The 19,495-nt window shown below is 45.0% G+C and overlaps 1 protein-coding gene across 2 annotated transcripts in view; it reads left to right on the forward strand.

Annotated features, from left to right (window-relative positions):
* The window catches only part of EMB2766 (structural constituent of nuclear pore), a 144,336-nt gene that overhangs the window by 116,394 nt on the left and 8,447 nt on the right, over positions 1-19,495 (forward strand). Inside the window, exon 8 of one of the 2 annotated variants that reach the window (XR_015184593.1) lies at positions 19,097-19,192. The exons of the other annotated variant lie outside the window; for it this stretch is intronic. The gene's annotated coding sequence lies outside the window, so the exon portion shown is untranslated. The remainder of the gene's footprint in view (positions 1-19,096; positions 19,193-19,495) is intronic. 2 annotated transcript variants of the gene reach the window in all.

Consider the following 19,495-nt stretch of genomic DNA (forward strand, 5'->3'; position numbering starts at 1 on the left):
CTTCACCCAGAGGACAGTCTCCTTACTCTGTACTTGATGATGATATCTGGGAGTTCTCCAGAGATGGAGACATCATACTCCTGGGGGATTTCAATGCCCGTACAGGTAGCTCACAGACAGTCTTCTATGACACATCGGAGGAGATGCTTAGAGAGCTAGAGCCAGAGGAGATGGGACTTGAGAGATGCTCACACGACAGAGAGCATACAGAGTATGGGAGATACCTGAGAGAGATGACGACTACTCACAGTTTAGCCATACTGAATGGCTTAACGACTTTCCCATTGTCTACAGGTTTTTCTTGTTTTCCACACAGACATGGGTCCAGCACTGTAGACTATGTTCTGACACATCCGAGCTTTATCTCTCACATTCAGGATTTCACAGTGGGGCCCATGCCTATTGGGATAGCAGTAGATCATGCACTTTTAACATTATCAGTCTCCTTTGAGTACAATACATCTCAGGCCTCACGGGGTGATAGACATCCACGCTATACTTTTACACCAGAGACTCACTTAGTCTATGTAGAGGAGATACGTAGGCTTTTATGCACATCAGAGCCAGTATACAGAGTGGAGGAGATCACATCTATGCTGACAGTGACATTACATGGGGCAGCGAGAGAGGCATACCCACACACTGAGCCTGAGCAGAGACGTGGTTCTGGGCACATGCCTTAGAACAGCTGGTATGATGAGGAGTGTCGACAGAGGAGAGATCAGATACAGCCGGAGCTTACATTGGGAGTGATCACCTATAGACAGTCTCGCATTGCTACACGACGACTAGTGCGACGGAAGAAGCGAGCTTTCTTGGTCCAGATGGAGCAAGATTTATATCAGCTCTTCCTTAGTAGAGATTCAGGAGAGGCTTGGCGTCTATTCCATGAGAAGTCTCCCCCACCAGTGATTACTTCTACAGAGATATGGGGGTAGTATGCAACATCTTTATACACTACCTGGACAACCACCAATACTAGACCCACCACAGCCATGTCCGGCTACGAGCACCTTCTTTACCACTGAGATGGTAAAGGAGGCCATTGACAGGATGAAGACCAGACGGGCACAGGATCATGAGGGTTTGGTAGCAGAGCACATTATACATGCTAGGGATTTGTTGGCAGAGATGCTTGCACGGCTTTTCAACCGTGTCATGTGTGAGGGCTTCCCTGAGTCTTGGAGATTATCTACTATTGTACCTATCTTCAAGACAAGAGACCCCACAATGCCGGGGAATTACGGTACTATCATGGTAGGATACACATTGGCACGGTTTTATGCATCCATCCTCGAGCATAGGTTGAGCAGTTGGGCAGAGATTATGGGCATACGGGCACCTTGGCAGGCTGGTTTCAGAAGGGGTTTCTCCACACTAGATCGTGTCTTTACACTCAGAGCTATCATTGAGGAGGGTCGAGCACATGGTAGACGGATATACTGCGGCTTTGTGGATTTCCGCAAAGCTTTTGACACAGTACCGAGGGCCAGATTGATGCACCGACTTATGGAATTAGGGGTACCCACAGAGCTGATGTGGGGGATTATGGCAGTGTACAGTTCAGTGATGGGTCATGTACGCACATCAGAGGGGATATCTGACATAGTTCACTCCACTATCGGAGTGAAACAGGGATGCCCACTGTCCTCTACTTTATTTGGCATGTATGTTGATGGGGTCTCTGATTATATTGACAGAGGAGGAGATAGAAGTGCTCAGCTTGTAGGGATATGGATCCCTCTTTTATTGTATGCTGACAATATCGTGTTGATATCAGAATCGCCAGAGGGTATGTAGAGACATTTGGACGCATTGCATAGTTTTGCAGAGGATAGTGGATTGTCTGTCAACCTTGGTAAAACCAAGGTCATGGTATTTAATACCACGCCACAGTGGGTTAGGAGATCAGCACCTACTTTCACATATGGGCAGGACAGTATGGAGTACACTGATGCATACACATATCTTGGGGTGGTCTTTAGTGGACCGAGGTTCACACTGAAAGTGGCAGCAGACACTAGATTGACTCGTGCCTTAACAGCCCTAGGTGGTTTAGAGAGGATTTGTTCGCATGTTCAGTTCCAGGAACCTCGAACAAAGCTCTGGCTTTTCGATACTTTGGTAGCTTCAGTTATGCACTACGGGGTTCAGGTTTGGGGACCGTCTATTGACAGTGCTGGATGGAGTAATATGGAGAGACCCCTGATATCTATGATTTCTAGGCTGATTAGAGCCAAGGCCTCAGTCCCACATGACATCATACGAGCGGAGCTGGCTGCCCCACCTATGGAGGTTGAGGCACTCACTAGATCAGTATCATTTGTACACAGCTTATGGGACACCACCAGGGATAGGTATGCCAGGCTTGCTGTGGAGTCATCCAGACAGCTGGCATTACAAGGAGATACATCATGTTGGTATGCACAAATGAGCTCATGGTTTCAGAGGCATGGTTTCAGCAAGGACAGGCTGCCCCCTTTCCAGTATTCTCTTGATGCACCATCCTTGGCTCTTACACGGATGGAGACTACTAGACTCATTCGGCAGGATCTTATCCAGCTTGATAGCAAGAGGACATGGATAGAGCCATCACGGAAGTTGGGTACGAAGAGGATTTTCTATAGAGAGCATCTTTTAAACTCACGACAGACGGATTTGTCACACGGCCCAGTTACATGGACACACATCTATCTCATGGGTTACGATGTGCTATAGGCCAGATTCGCACATCTTCACACCAGCTTGGGATTGAGACAGGTAGATTCAGAGACATACTAGCAGACAGTAGGATATGTCAGTTATGCCATGCAGAGCCAGAGACAGAGTTTCACTACATATGTCGCTGCACAGTCTACTATGAGATACGGGGACGCTTTCATTGTCTATTCAGAGATGGTTTTGACTCATTAGATAGAGTCATGAGATATAAGGATCAAAGATGTCTCGGATTATTCCTACTTGAGATTCAGAGACATAGAGACGCTCTATTGAATGGGCAAAGACAGAGACAGTCCCAGAGACGCATCTTAGATTTCTTCAGTCAGAGTACCACAGAGGCAAAGGGGACACCACCACCAGAGAGCTCGGTTCCCACCCATACACACACCAACGGTACTCATTGATCGAGCTATAGAGTTAGGGAGATCGAGACGACCGCGACTGAGGAGGGGAGCCACGCAACACCGGCGGAGATTGCGGCAGAGGATCCACAGGATTCTAGCAAGACACCTAGAGTGTCGATCAGGATAGACTTCATGCTATTGCTATATTGTATCATGGTGACACTTATCCCCACTTTGTACGTTTATGGCATGATACCATTGCTGAGCCTACCAGCCACCCATAGGAGTTGGTAGCACTCGTATCAGTTTTTTGTTTGTAGTTTTCTTTGTTTTGTACCCAGACTGGGTACTAGACTCATCATTGTAATCAGTTGGTCTCATAGGTCATTTTGGCCTTTTGTAGACGTTAATATATCATTTCATTTTTTTTCATCTCTCTCTCTCTCTGTGTGTGTGTGTGTGTGTGTGTGTGTGACATGTAGCGAGGTCACCAGACTTATATGACAGGATGTGTGTCTATTGGATACCCGGAGGACATGGATATAGCCTATATTGGAGCTGGGGACGAAGATGACACATAGAGAGAATTTTCTCCAGCTCGCAGAGGATGGGTTCTTATCTAAGCCTACCTACATGGGCACTCACTTGTCTCACTAATTACGAGGCTAGATTCAGACATCATTGCCATAGTTGGAGATTGAGAATGGCCAATATCGAGGCATTTCAGCTGAAGCCAGGTTGTGCCGGCTATTTCAGAGCGAGCGAGAGAGAGAGCTTCACTATATATGCCACTGTACAACAAACTATGAGATATGTGGCCGCTTTTACTGCCCCTTTAGAGAGGGTTTTGGGATGCTATCTAGATTTATGAGATACCAGGATCAAAGATGTCTTGGCCTCTATCTATTGGGGAGTCGGCGATATCGAGCAGAGTGAGAGATTCTCACACACTAGGAGACACACCCAGAGACAGATCACAATGTTCTTCCATCCAGAGATTGAGTAGAGAGGAGACAAGCCAGAGAGGAGGAATACAGGGCACATCACTTGCAGAGGTATACTGAGTGTTCGAGCAACAGAGTTGGGGAGATCAAAGTGGCCTAGGATGAGGGAATGCTTCCATCGACGAATGAGGTTGTGACAGAGGAACGAGACATGGGAGACGCCCTGTGTAGACTCACCATGGAGGATATCGACAGGATCATGCAGCGATCGATGAGCCATCTCTGGATTTTGATACACATATCCACCATTTTGTATCGCTTCTTTAAGATACACATCATCCACTTTTTGTATATGTACCTCTCGGGTTCTTGATATCTATCTTTTACAGCTCTAGTAGTGCTTCTCTTTAGTTAGTTTCTTTCTTTCTTTTTATCTAGACCTTGTATCAGATTGTAACTCTTTGGTCTCATAGGTCAATATGGCCTTTAGAAGACGCTAATATAACTCTCTCTCTCTCTCTCTCTCTCTCTCTCTCTCTCTCTCTCTCTCTCTCTCTCTCTCACACACACACACACACACACACACACACACACACACACACACACACAGAGCAAAAAGTGGGGCTTGTGACCCTTTGCATAACATAAAATTGACCAAAGATCGATATACAAGAAATATGGGAAAACCCGTGAAAGATTCAGGCTACACAAATTTGCCAAATTCTCTTTTTGCTTTTGGCGGTGTAGCGAGATGCCAAAATGTTATTAAGTATCCGTTGTAATAAATCTCCTTTCGTAGCTCATAAAAGCCAAGGCACTGTAAAACCCCCATGCTCTGCCTTCACAATCATCCGCATCCATTCCATTAGGATGTGATACCCCAAAATAAAATGCAGATCTTTGGCACAATCAAATTGGAAGAGAGGAAGGAGGAACTGGTTTGTCCTCCATCAAGGGAAGGTACCAACATGAACATTTCTTTGACCAAACCAACTTTCCCAAGGCATCACTATTTAGTCTCTCATACAAATCTGCAAACTGTCTAATATCTAGGTAATAGTTGGCTTCCACCATTGTCTGGTCCTATAGGATATCATAGTTTGGGATTTCTTTTAAAGTTGAATCTGGGCTTATCTTCGATTCATCTAGGTATGTATCATAGTCTTCAGCTGGTAATCATCATGCTCTGTGTGTCCATCCAGCTGCTCTCAAACAACCTTTGGATCTTGATTCGGTAACCTCTCCTCAATAGGTGTATTTGGGGATTTCTCTACCTCATTTAACCTGTCTCACTATCTGTCTGTAAGCAAGGACATGCTTCACGTGTCCTTGTCTATCTGCATGTCTCTGTCTCTATCTGTGTTTTCTGATCACTGTGCTGCTAGTGATCACTATGACCCCTCTGCACTCTTATCATGTTGTCATGCAGGGTTTGCTGTTGTGTAGAAGTTTGTTGATTTTGTTGGGGTTGCAAGGGCCGTCACCTCCTACGACTAGTCTATCTCTTTTGTCGCCGCTACGGCAACCCTCACGAGATTCCCCATCACATGACACGCAATGTACCAGCTCGATCTGCCTATAACCACAATCCTTTGCGAGAGTAAAAACCCTTTCCACTCAAAAGTGATAGTGTCGGGGAACTTGTGGAAGGGGCGATAGCTGTCACGAGGACGTGGCAACTGCTAACCTTAGTTGTTGGTTTCTTTCCGATGATTTTTGTTTAATTTTTGGGACCCTCTTTTTGAAGTTGGAAATGGCCGGACATTGTATGTTCAGTGTGAAACGGTAGTTCCACTAGCAATCGGGAAGTTGATCGGCACTGGAATTTGAGTAGTAAGAGGGTGTCTAGGCTCAGTTCAAAGTGATTTAGGTCTCCTCGCCGCACTTAATAAGGTTGTGGATACTAGGAAACTAACTCAAATCAGGCATAGTGCCAAGGTGGGGTCACCTAGAGAAAATCACATGAGAATTGGGCTACATTGCATTTTTAGATATGGTCCTAGTGGTGAAAGATGGTTAGATGACCAGTGAGAGTCCAAGGGAAGCATCTCCTAAAATTTAGGGGACTGCTATTTTGGGCCACAAAATCTATTCACGCCCAGCAGGAAGCCCAATGCGGGGAAATTGCATGCATGAGGGCACTTTTTGGCCAATATACGTGCGGGGGGCGTGTAGAAATCAACAGAGGACGCATTATTGAGTTTCTTGTCACAGGTTGTGAAACTGGCCTGTTCAATCCAAAAAGGGCGGTAGACTTTACTTCAAACCTTGATTTAGCTTTCACCCATTATTAGTCGTCTATTATACCTGCGCTATAGTGACAGAAGAGAGGGGAATGGGATACAGATGCTAGAATGCACCTGTATGAGAAGACCGACACCAGATTGGCCCCTAACTTAGGCGCCCCTTTCGGTATTTCTTTATTGTTCAAAAGAGGGAATAAATGCTGTGGATCCCTACAAGCTGCCCCGCACAAACTTGGCTGAATTTCAATTGTTCCGGCCTGATTTCGGCAGCATAACTGTACTAGGACCCTTTACAGTCAGTATTCCCACGCATTCACTGACTTTCCCGACGCATACGGGCACTTTGCAAAACCTGGCGAGAATCTGCAGCACGCTGAATTCTCTGTCTTCAGCCCTGAAAATGTGCCAGATCGCCTGTACGGCGGTCCCGTTGCGTCCCCGAACCTCCTTGCGGTATTAGGGTCCGTTTAGGGCCAAAACCCTAAACCTGCAAAAATACACAGCAGGCTGTAATTCACTGTTTCGGGCTCCGTTTCGCGTGCCGGTCGCATCCGTAGCAAGTCCTCGAGCTCCCGCACCTGTAGGGCTACTTGCCCTTTGAATCGGACGAGATTTGTGGCGTGAAACCTCTTCGAATTCACGTGTACCTGCGGGGGGATTAGCCGCTAGCTAATCAAGTACCTGTGCAAGAGGCTCTTGCCTCGGCAATCGCGCATGAACCCACACAAGTGTACATTGGTCAAATGAAGAGCCCACTAGAGGGGCATAACATACTGCCAAAGGGGAGAGAGAGGGCAGTGCGTAGCGTGCAGAGCATCACTCCTGGCACCGACTGTACATAGGAGGGAAAGCAAGCACTCCATAGCTCTAACCTATGACAAATTCTGAAAATCAGCCTCCTCTCTCATTTTAGGCGCCCCCTCTCTGGCCAGGAGTAGCAGAATGCTCACAGAGTGCCACATGGCACATTTTCCGACTTTGGGCATTCCCGGCTAAAAATATCTCAACTGGTGCGTCAGTTGACTTTGCAGCAGAGCAAGAAAATGTTCCCTTTGTCATTCCGGAGGTAATGACGTCAACACATTTTCAGGTCCCAAAATAGCAGTTCCCTAAATTTTAGGAGATGTTGCCATTGTATCTTTCTAGGTCATCCGACCCTCTTTGTACACTGCGGCCACATCCAGAACTGAAATGTAGCCTCTGTAGCAAAGGATTCCACTTTGGCTAGTCAATGACCCCACTTGGCTAACCATAGTCCTTGTCCAACCTTAGTGCTCTCTTGCCCTCAGGCGTGGACTCCCTCTGGACAGTTCCACACTAGCTATGCAATGCAGGGCAGTTAGATTTCTTGAGGGGTGTTTCCAAAAAGTGAAAGTAAATAGATAATAAGAAAGAAATCAACAGAAAGGATAGATAGTAGTCACACGCTGGTGACAGGTTGAGAGCTATTGTGTTCAAGCTTTCCCTCTCATGTATAATGTAGTGTAAGAAGAAATGTCGTGCACACTCTACACTGCTCTCTCTCTCTCTCTCTCTCTCTCTCTCTCTCTCTCTCTCTCTCTCCCCTATGTGCAACAACGTGATGCCCCACAAGAGGGCTCTCCATTTGACCTAGGGTAAAGGGGCCAATAGTGGGGTGGGTGCATGTTGAAGGACCCGCCGACCCCTAAAATATGAAAAGCAAAACCCAGTTCTAGTACACCCAGCAACGGGTGCTTTCACGGCTAGCTCAGCACGGGGTTAAATCCCTGCCGTCCGATGCAAGTTGAGCCTTGCTGCAACGGACTGCCGAGGCAAGAGCCTCTTTGAGCAAGAACGGGGATAGTTCCGGGATTGTTTAAGGCTGACAAGGTAAAAACCAGTAAATACAGCGAGCTGTAATTGCTGTTTTTGGGCTGAAAACAAAGGGTTTATGTCATTGGAAGTGAGTTCGAGCAGGGGGATTTGTTCAAGGCGAGTTTTGGGGCAGTCATGTTGTCGAAATTTTGCCCGAACAGGTGTGATCTAGTTGGATACAGGTGAGGATCCCCAGGACTCTAGTTTTGTAACTTTACCCTCTAAAGGAATAAAGAAATATTGAAAGGGGCGCCACTTATTGGGGCCTACAGGTTGTTGACGTCTGCTCGGAGCATTCTAGCTTCTCAGCCGTCTGTGCTTTGAAGTGTTAATTCCCTTTACAGGCTTCTATTTGCAAAGTTTTTCTGTGTATTAAGTAAAGTAAAGTTCGAGGTGAAGTCTACGTCTATCACCCTACATGCCCATTTCATGGTTCCGTTGCCAAAACGAAATCACTTTTTCCTCAAGAAGCGAGCGTCGGTTGGTTTTGGGTGAAGACACAGAGTATAGAAACGCGGAATTACACTATTGCCGACAAAGGGAAAGGCATTATGGAAGAGGGTTCCGCACAGGACATGCAGGCAAATACTACAGGATTCGAGGTTGAGAGTTCACGGCCACCCCTGTGTTTACCTCCAGTTGATGTGAATGCTCCACCAGTGCATGGCTTTATGACTCGGCAACTTGAAGATGATGCGTTCAGGACTCAATTAGTTGCCGCTGTGAACGTGTTTTTTCGACTTGTGTAGAATGTCACCAGCCAGTTGGCAATTCCATTTTTGTTTATTTTCTCTTTCTTTGGGAAATTTCGTTTGTTTTACCTTTTGGAAACACCCCTCTAGAAATCTAAGTGCCCTGCATTGCATAGCCAGTGTGGAACTGTTCAGAGAGAGTCTAGGTCTGGGGCTAAAGAGCACTGGTTGGACAAGGACTATGGTTAGCCAAAGTGGGGTCATTGGCCAGCCAAAGCGGAATCCTTTGCTACATAGGCTACATTTCAGTTCTTGGTGTGGCTGTAGTGTACAAAGAGGGTCAGATGACCTATAAGAATGTAATGGCAGAAACTCCTAAATTTTAGGGACTGCTATTTTTGGACGGCAAAATGTCTTCGCGTCATTACGTGCAGTTTGACATGGGGATCATTTTGTTACTCTGTGGCCAAGTCAACAGAGGCTACAGGTGAGATATTTTTAGACCCGAGGGTCTAAAGCGGGAAAATGCACAAATGAGTGACACGTGGCACTTTGAGGCCAATTTACTACTTAAAGAGAAGGCAAAAACGTGATTTTCAGCTGTGAGCTCGTTTTTGAGTGCTGTCACAGGTTGGAGAGCTTCAATGGAGTGTTGGCTTACCACCTATGTATAGTGAGGTGCAGGATGTCATGACCTGCACACCTCTCACTGCTCTCTCTCTCTCTCTCCCCTATTCTTTATGGTTATGCCCCTTTAGTGGGCTTTTCATTTGACCAATGTACAGTTATGTGGGTTCATGCGCGATTGCCGAGGCAAAGCCTCTTGCACAGGTATTGGATTAGCTAGCAGCTAATCCCCCGCAGGTACAGGTGATTCGGAGAGGTTTCACGTCCGAAATCTCGTCCGATTCAAAGGGCAAGTAGCCCTACAGGTGCGGGAGCTTGAGGACTTGCTACGGATGCGACCGACACGCGAAACGGAGCCCGAAACAGTGAATTACAGCCTGCTGTGTATTTTTGCAGGTTTAGGTTTTTGGCCCTAAACGGACCCTAATACCCCGAGGAGGTTCGGGGACGCGAGGGGACCGCTATACAAGTGATCTGGCGCATTTTCGGGGCAGAAAACAGAGAATTCAGCGTGCTGCAGATTCTCGCCAGGTTTTGCAAAGTGTCCGTATGCGTCGGGAAAGTCATCTAATGCGTGGGAATACTGATTGTGAAGGGTCCTAGTATAGTTATACTGCCGAAATCGGGCCAAAACAGTTGAAATTCAGCCAAGGTTGTGCGGGGCAGCTTGTAGGGAACCACAACTTTTATTCCCTCTGTTGAAGAATAAAGAAATACCGAAAGGGGCGCCTATTTAGGGGCCAATCTGGTGTCTGACTCGCATACAGACGCATTCTAGCATCTGTATCCCATTCCCCTCTCTTGTGTCATTATAGCACAGGTAGAATAGACGACTAATAAGGGGTGAAAGCTAAATCAAGGTTTGAAGTAAAGTCTACCGCCCTTTTTGAAGTTAACAGGCCGGTTACATGGTTCCATCGACGGGATTAAATCATTTTTGTCTCAAAAAGTGAGCCTAGGTTAGTTTGGGTTAAAGACACAGAGAGAGTTTGGGATGACCTTGAAAACACAGAGTTTGAAAGTAGATCGAGTGGATTTACAGGTGAGAAAGGCTACGAGAGTCTTTCTTTGGATGCAGGTGAGAAAGGCTACGAGTCTTTCTTTGGATTTACAGGTGAGAAAGGCTACGAGAGTCTTTCTTTGGATACAGGTGAGAAAGGCTACGAGTCTTTCTTTGGATACAGGATGGATGGCAACAAGGAAGAGGGTTCCTCTTCAGAGGATAGACAGCCTATTCCAACTGCACATGAAATTGGCGAGAGTTCTGGCCAAGCAAAGAAAGCTTTGCAGGTTGTTACTGCTGTGACGATGTTCAAGCAATTCATGGAGAATCCAAGATTTATGGAGTTCATACGATCTTCATCAATAGCACATCAAGTTCAAGGCAGTTTTGGCATGCCAAGAACAGTGTTTACGGGTATGCAAGGCATGGTGCCCAACCCCATGTATGCAAACATTGGTTTGCACCCAGGATTTCAGGGCACACAAGGTCAGTTTGGGGTGTCACAAGGCAACTTGGGTATGGTTGGTTTTTCAATCCCATCAGTGAATATGACACCTGGACATCAACATGTTACTGGCCAGGGAGTACAGATGGCTCCCACAGGTGTACCCATTATGCAAACTGTCTCTTTTGACAATTTGGAGTCAATGGATAAGCTAAAGCCATACAAAGAAGATGATCAGTGAGTCCATTGACACATTCAATGACTTTGATGAGAGGACAAAGGTTTTCTCTTTCCTCGAACAGTTTGACAAAGCATTTGTTGGAAGGAGCATTTAAAGTCAGGAAAGCTGTCACTTTTCTGGAAAAAAAATGCAAGTCAGTGGTGGAATACCTTGTTGTTACAAGGACAGACTCCTTCCACTTGGAATGATTTCATACAGGTACCGAATTAGCTAAAGGCTAATTCAAAACAGGTAGAGAATGATTTAACAAGATTTCTTGCGAGAAATCTCGTGTAAATCAAAGGGCAAGTAGTCCTACTGATGCAAAAGATCAAAGGCTACGAATTGGTGCGATTGGTACGCAAAACAGAGCCCGAAAGAAGAAAATACAGCTTGCTGTATTTTTCTGCAGATTTAGGGTTTTGACCCTATTTGATGCCTTTTTGTCCCAAGAGCTTCGGGGAAGCTAGAGGACATTAATACAAGTGATCTGGAGCATTTTAGGAGCTAAAAAGAGAGAATTCAGCGTGTTGAATTTCCAGGACAGGTTTGCAAAAGTGCTCTATTATGCGTGGATAATCACTTGGATATGTGGATTTTTGGTTGTGAAGATTTCTACTACAGTTATGCTGCCAAAATTGGGTCAAAAAGAGAATTCTCAGCCCAATAAAAGTGATAGCATAAGGGTAGATCACTGGTTAATCTCCAAAGATCAAGATAAAGAGCAGAGAAAGATTGTTTTCGAGGCTCAATATGCAAATCAGTGATATTGCATAAAGGCTGAAATTGCCCGAGAGTTGGAAGATTCATGATGCGTTTCACGTGAGTCTTCTCAGACCCTATGTGGGTGATGTGCCAGAAGATATGCAAGTTGAAGATCAGCCGGAAGTCGAGGAACTTGACGAGATTTTTGTCCCGGAACAGATTTCAGCACATAAAGAAAGAAAAGAAAAGGCAAGGTTGCAAGGTGCTGTTTGGTAAAGTTCAAAAGCTATTCACCTCTGGATGGCAAGTAGATAGAAAAAAGTGAACTTGCAGAGTCACTAAAAGTATGGGAACTTAAAACCTTGGTTTGCAACCTACCTTGACCCCTTGAGATACAAAGCTACATGGATTGTCAGTGTGACAATGGCTTCTGAAAGAAATGATGTACATGTTATTTACAGTGAGCTCAAATGAAGTGCATGTTACATGAATGTTAGAGCTGTACAGATTGTCAGTTTGGCAATTGCTCTTATGGAATGTCCAAAAGTTTGTTTAGTGCTATAGAAGTGAGTATTTCTTGTCAGTTTGTCAAGGGTACAACAGTTGTTTCTATTGAAGAGTACATGTGTAACTGCATTCTTAAACTGTCGGTTTGGGTATGCTCGAAAGTGTTATTGGATCCAACGTGTACTAAAAGACAGTGGCAAAATGTGACACTTCCATTTTGTCATTGGAAAGTTATGGACTCAAAGTAATGGCCGAGTGTGATGCTTCCTCTATGTCATTGGGATAGGGTTCACACGCAGGCAATACATGTGTCAACAAGGTGTTGACTGTGAGCATGTATGTGTCATAATGTGTCGACACGGTCTCCGGACACCCGAGTGCTGATTGTAAGCATGTACGACATAGGTGCAAACGAGGACGTTTGAGATTTCAAGAGGGGGGTATGTCACCAGCCAGTGGCAATTCCATTTTTGTTTATTTTCTCTTTCTTTGGGGAATTTCGTTTGTTTTACCTTTTGGAAACACCCCTCTGGAAATTTAACTACCCTGCATTGCATAGCCAGTGTGGAACTGTTCAGAGAGAGTCCAGGCCTGAGGGCTAAAGAGCACTGGTTGGACAAGGACTATGGTTAGCCAAAGTGGGGTCATTGGCCAGCCTAAGCGGAATCCTTTGCTACATAGGCTACATTTCAGTTCTTGGTGTGGCTGCAGTGTACAAAGAGGGTTAGATGACCTATAAGAATGTAATGGCAGAAACTCCTAAATTTTAGGGACTGCTATTTTTGGACGGCAAGATGTCTTTGCGTCATTACGTGCAGTTTGACATGGGGATCATTTTGTTACTCTGTGGCCAAGTCAACAGAGGCTGCAGGTGAGATATTTTTAGACCCGAGGGTCTAAAGCGGGAAAATGCACAAATGAGTGACATGTGGCACTCTGAGGCCAATTTACTACTTAAAGAGAAGGCAAAAACGTGATTTTCAGCTGTGAGCTCGTTTTTGAGTGCTCTCACAGGTGGGAGAGCTTCAATGGAGTGCTGGCTTACCCTCTATGTATAGTGAGGTGCAGGATGTCATGACGTGCACACCTCTCACTGCTCTCTCTCTCTCTCTCTCCCCTCACTTCTAGTGGGCTTTTCATTTGACCAATGTACAGTTATGTGGGTTCATGCGCGATTGCCGAGGCAAGAGCCTCTTGCTCAGGTACTGGATTAGCTTGCGGCTATTCCCCCGCAGGTACAGGTGATTCGGAGAGGTTTCACGTCCGAAATCTCGTCCGATTCAAAGGGCAAGTAGCCCTACAGGTGCGGGAGCTCGAGGACTTGCTACGGATGCAACCGGCACGCGAAACGGAGCCCGAAACAGTGAATTACAGCCTGCTGTGTATTTTTGCAGGTTTAGGTTTTTGGCCCTAAACGGACCCTAATACCCCCAGGAGCTTCGGGGACTCGAGGGGACCGCTATACAAGTGATCTGGTGCTTTCTCGGGGCAGAAAACAGAGAATTCAGCGTGTTGCAGATTCTCGCCAGGTTTTGCAAAGTGGCCGTATGCGTCGGGAAAGTCATCTAATGCATGGGAATACTAACTGTGAAGGGTCCTAGTATAGTTATGCTTCCGAAATCGGGCCAGAACAGTTGAAATTCAGCCAAGGTTGTGCGGGGCAGCTTATAGGGAACCACAGCTTTTATTCCCTCTGTTGAAGAATAAAGAAATACCGTAAGGGGCGCCTATTTAGGGGCCAATCTGGTGTCTGACTCGCATACAGATGCATTTTAGCATCTGTATCCCATTCCCCTCTCGTGTCATTATAGCGCAGGTAGAATAGACGACTAATAATGGGCGAAAGCTAAATCAAGGTTTGAAGTAAAGTCTACTGCCCTTTTTGAAGTTACTAGGCCGGTTACACAGAACCCAAGATTTTATGGATTTTTTGCAAGCACCACGAGTGCCACAGCTAGTAGAGCCCGTTGAGACTCAAGCCCAGGTACTTCATGCGTCGCAGCAAGATAGGGAGCACTTGCATGTTGCGGAGTCGGGGACTCCAAAACAGGTTCTTTTGGTGCAGTTTCCAGGCAAGGTATCAGGTTTTTCCACCACCCATGGTACATCCTGGGTATTTCGGGGGTGGATCTGTGTTCCAAAGTATGGCTGATTATGTGCCTAGAAACCATTATTATATGCCAGGAATAGTGTTTGGGGGTATGCAAGGTATAATGCCAAACGCCATGTATGGTAGCATCGGCATGCAACAAGGCTTTCACAGCAATCAGGGCCAATTTGGGGTGCCTCATGGTATTTTTGGCATGGCTTGTTTTTCTGGACCGCAGCCAGATATGGCACCTATGACGCAAAATGTCAATGGTGAAGACGCGCCGATGATCCCTATCACAGTGCCCATGTTGCAAGCAATTCCCTATGACAATTTGGGGGCACTGGAGAAACCAAAAGCATACAAAGAAGGTGGTGCAACTGTTAAGTTTGAAACTTTCAGCGGCTTTGAGGATAAGACGAAAGCTCTCACTTTCCTCTAGCAGTTTGATACAACTTATGCAGGGGGGAATTTTACAGAGGCTTCCAAGGTCAGGAAAGCTGCTACCTTCTTGAAAGAGAATGCACTCACATGGTGGATGACCCTCTTGATGCAAGGACAGGCACCCGCCACATGGGTATACTTCAAGAAAATGTTTACATCTGCATGGCTGTCAAATGAATTTGAATCTGACGTCATGACGGATTGACACCAACTCACTTCGGTTACTTGCAAGAGCGTCCAGGAGTACAATCAGAGGTTTTGTAAATCATTACTCTTAGTAACCTCCTACAGGTTCGTGACATTGACAGAGCAGATAGAGAAGTATTGCTGTTGGTTGCCTAAAGGGCTTCGAGATTACTGTACAAAGAATAGAGTGGCTACCCTCACTCAGCTTATGGAAGTTGCCAACACTTGTCTTGCCTTGTTGAAGGGAGAGGACAGTGGATTCCTGGGCAACATAAAAGGGGGGTAGCAAAAGAAAAATTCAGCAAAGAAGCCCTTTGCAAAAGAGGCTCGTGAAGCATCACAGGGGTCAGAAAAGGACAACAAGGATAAGGACTCAGCGAAGACTATTGGAGCCAAAACCAAGCCAAAAAGGAAGCCTTTTGTGTGCAAGTCGCTCAAGGAAAAGGTCTTGATGGCTGAAAATAAATGCTTTATATGCGAGCAGCTTGGTCACTTTGCTGTAGATTGTCCATAAAGGAAAAGGCCAGCTGATTTGGATGTTGAAGAAGATAAGAAAGGAAAGAAGACTAAGCTGAGGGCAGGTTTGGTGCCAGATATGGTGGGTGACAGGCCAAACACAGATGCCGGCAAGTTATGCAAAGCATGAGGTAAAGTCAGAGACCAGACGACATTCATCTTCTTTGATTTAGGTGCCAAAGCAAACTTTATCTCACCAGAGTTAGCTATGAAGCTGGGCATCAGAGCTGAAGAAATGGGGTACATGGTAGAGGCAGGGTTGGCATGTCCTGGCCACTTAGAGTGTGTTACTTCCATTATTGGAAAGCTGCGTTTGCATATTTAGTCGTATGTGGACACATAAGAATGTTATATCATGCCGTTGGAAGGGTGCGATGCGCTAATGGGAATTTTGTGGATGTTCCGAACACATGGTGTGCAGGATGTCTGCGACAAGACGATCACCCTTCAACATAAGGGCAAAACTCATGTTTTGAATGTAAAGCTTAAAGGGGAGTCCGTCCCTATTGTATCTGATTCAACTTTCACTTCTATTATTAAAAATCATCTTTCTGTGTCCTTGATCTTTGCACGTGATGTTTTAGATAATTGTTAGTCAAATTTATCTGTGTTACATAAAGAAAGGTCAGCATTTTTGCGAGAGTTTAATGACTGTTTTTTTTATTCATTACTGTTGCTATTGCTACCGGAGAGGCCTGAGGACCCTGCGATAGATTTGGTGCAAGGGTGTAGCCCTCTGAACAGACCTCCCTACAAGGTTAGTGCGGCGCATCAGAAAGAGATTATGGGCTAGGTTGAGGAGCTTTTAGAGAAGGGGCTGATTCAGCCTAGTTCTTCACCTTTTTGCTCCCTGGTGCTTTTCGTGCAGAAGAAGGATGGCTCTTGGCGCATGTGTATTGATTACCGTGCGATGATTTCCTATCCCAAGGATTGATGATATTCTTGACCGTTTAGAGGGTGCTGCAATTTTCAATAGGATAGACCTTAGGAGTGGGTACCATCAGATTCGTATAAGGCCAAAGGATGTGCACAAGACTACGTTTAGAATGACATTTGGTCATTATGAGTTCTTAGTGATGCCATTTGGTTTTACAAATGCTCCTGCCACGTTCAATAGAATGATGGACCGGATTTTCCGCTCGCATCACAAGTTTGTTGCCATTCTTTGACGACATGATAGTCTACTCTTAGAATGAAGAGGAGCATAGGCGTCACTTGACCATTTTGTTCGAAGAGTTGTGCAATCACAGGTTACTTGTCAATCTTAAGCAAACTGAATTCTTCTTGGAAGAGATGCACTTTCTTGGCCATATAGTGTCAAAGGATGGTGTTCCAATGGATCCCGCAAAGGTTGAAGCTATGAAGACATGGCTAGACTTAAAGACTGTGCATGATGTCCAAAGCTTCTTGGGATTGTGCTCATACTATAGAAGGTTTATCAAGAATTTTACAAAGATAGCTTCACCTCTTCACGCTTTGCAAAAGAAAGAGGTTTTCAGATGGACTCAAAAAGAGATTTCAGCTTTCAGTCTGTTACAGGTTCAGATCCCGTGATTGTTTTATGAGATCTCAGGATGTCATTTGTGGTCCAATATGATGCGTGTGGCAATAGCATCAAGGCAGTGCTAATGCAAGATGGTCGGGTATAGCTTATGAGAGCAGAATCCTACAAGGGATAGAAAAGACTATGCAAATCTATGAGAAAGAGCTATTGGCTGTGATTCATGCGCTCTCTAGTTGGAAGCACTACCTCTTAGGTGCTAATTTGGTTGTCCAGACAGATCATCAGACCTTGCGATACTTCTTGACACAGTCAAAGCTATCCGAAAAGCATATGCGATGGGCAAACATTCTCTCTATGTTCCACTTCCAGATTATGCATGTGGAAGGCAAGAAGATTGTTGTGGCTGATGCGTTATCAAGAAAGCCACAAATTTCATGTGTCAATTCCTTATCATCATGAGTTTGATGACATGAAGGAACAATATGCCACATATGAAGATTTCGTAAGGATTTTTGAACACTGGCAAGAGGGGAAACATCATGAGCACTACCTCCTCAGAGACGGTTTTATGATGATGCATGGCAGACTTTGTGTCACTAGGCCATTGCGACATAAGGTCATGGTAGAAATTTATGTCTCGCCGTATGCAGGGCATCCTGGTATTGATGCGACAGTTAAAGCGGTAGAGACATTCTATTATTGGCCTATCTTGAGGAGAGATGTGGATGCCTTTGTGCGAGCATGCATGATTTGCCAAAAGGTCAAGTTTGACAGGCAAAAGGCACGAGGGTTATTACAGCCACTACCGATCCGTATAAGACGTGGGAAAGTATTGCTATGGATTTTATCTTTGATCTCCCAAGAACGCTGACAGGGAATGATGGTATATAGACCATTATTTGCAGGTTCAGCAAGCAGGCCCCCATTTTATTCCTATCATGAAGAATATAAAATCCGATCAGATGGCACGGTTGTTCATGTACAAAGTGTTTAAGTACCATGGTAAGTTTGTTTTGGGGAGGATTGTTTGAGAACATTGGCACTACGCTCACGTTCTCGTCTTCGTTTCATCCACAAACTGATGGACAGTCAAAAGAGGCTAATTCTACTGTCTTGGATCTGTTGAAATGCTATGTGTCAGATAATAAGGACAAGTGGAAACAGTATTTGCCTATGCTTGAGTATGCGTACAACCATATAGTGCATTCGTCCACAGGCAAGGCACCTTTGAGATTGTTGAAGGTGGCAAAAAGGTTTCTCCCATTATGCATACAAACGACAAGATCTTTGAGGCAGATCGATATGTTGAAAACATGGATGAAATGTTTAGGAAAATCAAAGTTTCCTTGGAGAAGACTCAAGCAAAGCAAAAAAGTGCTGCTGATTGTCACCGTCGAGAATTACTGTTTTCACGTGGTGATTGGGTACTTTTATGGTTTGAAAAGGCAAGGTTAAAGAAGATGAAGGGCAAGGAAAGGTTATTTCTAAAGCTCAGCATGCGTTACTATGGGCCTTTTCAAGTGCTTGATAAGATAAACGATGTTGCTTATAGGTTGAAATTGCCTGACGCTTGGAAGATTCATAATGCGTTGCACGTGAGTCTTCTAAGACCCTTCGTGGGTGATGTGCCAGAAGATATGCCAGATGAGGACTAAGCAGAATTTGAGGAACTTGATGAAATTTTGGTTCCTAAGTAGATTTTGGCACATAAGGAAAAAAAAGTTAAGGGACAGGTTGCAAGAGTTATTTGGTGAAGTTCAAGAACTATCCACCTATGGATGCAAAGTGGATGGAAGGGCATGATCTGTCAGAGTCACCAAATGTAGTGTAGCTTTACCTTGAGGCCTTTGGGTTACAACCTACGTATGCCTCAACACAACGTGTGCAAAGGAGGGGTAATGGTAGAGCTAGTACATCAATTATATATATGGATTCAGTGTAATAGAAGTGTGCATCGCTCTTTAAGTGTTAAACGTATAATGTTCACTTCTATTATAGATGGAAATGACAAAAGTGTGAAGGTCTCATTAAGTCATTTGTTTCTATGTCTTATGATCTTTCTTGCAGATACATGTGATGATAAAAGAATGCTAACAACACAAGATCATCAATGGCATGTATTTATGGTATGCAATCGAGGACGTTTGCGATTTCAAGAGGGAGGTATGTCATGAGGACGTGGCAACTGCTAACCTTAGTTGTTGGTTTCTTTCCAATGATTTTTGTTTAAATTTTTCGAACTCTCTTTTTGAAGTTGCAAATGGCCGGACATTGTATGGCCAGTGTGAAACGATAGTTTCAACCGCAGGCGGCAAGTTGGTCGGCATTGGGCACTAGAATTCGAGTAGTAAAAAGAGTTTCTAGGCCTAGTTCAAAGTCATTTAGGTCTCGTACCCGCACTTAATAAGTTGGTGCACATAATAAAATATCCTAAAAAGAGATTAATCATTAAAAATAAGAAAATAG

The sequence above is a fragment of the Adiantum capillus-veneris genome, chromosome 16 (assembly GCF_014529385.1).
Source record: "Adiantum capillus-veneris isolate H3 chromosome 16, ASM1452938v2, whole genome shotgun sequence".
Classification (NCBI taxonomy): domain Eukaryota; kingdom Viridiplantae; phylum Streptophyta; class Polypodiopsida; order Polypodiales; family Pteridaceae; genus Adiantum; species Adiantum capillus-veneris.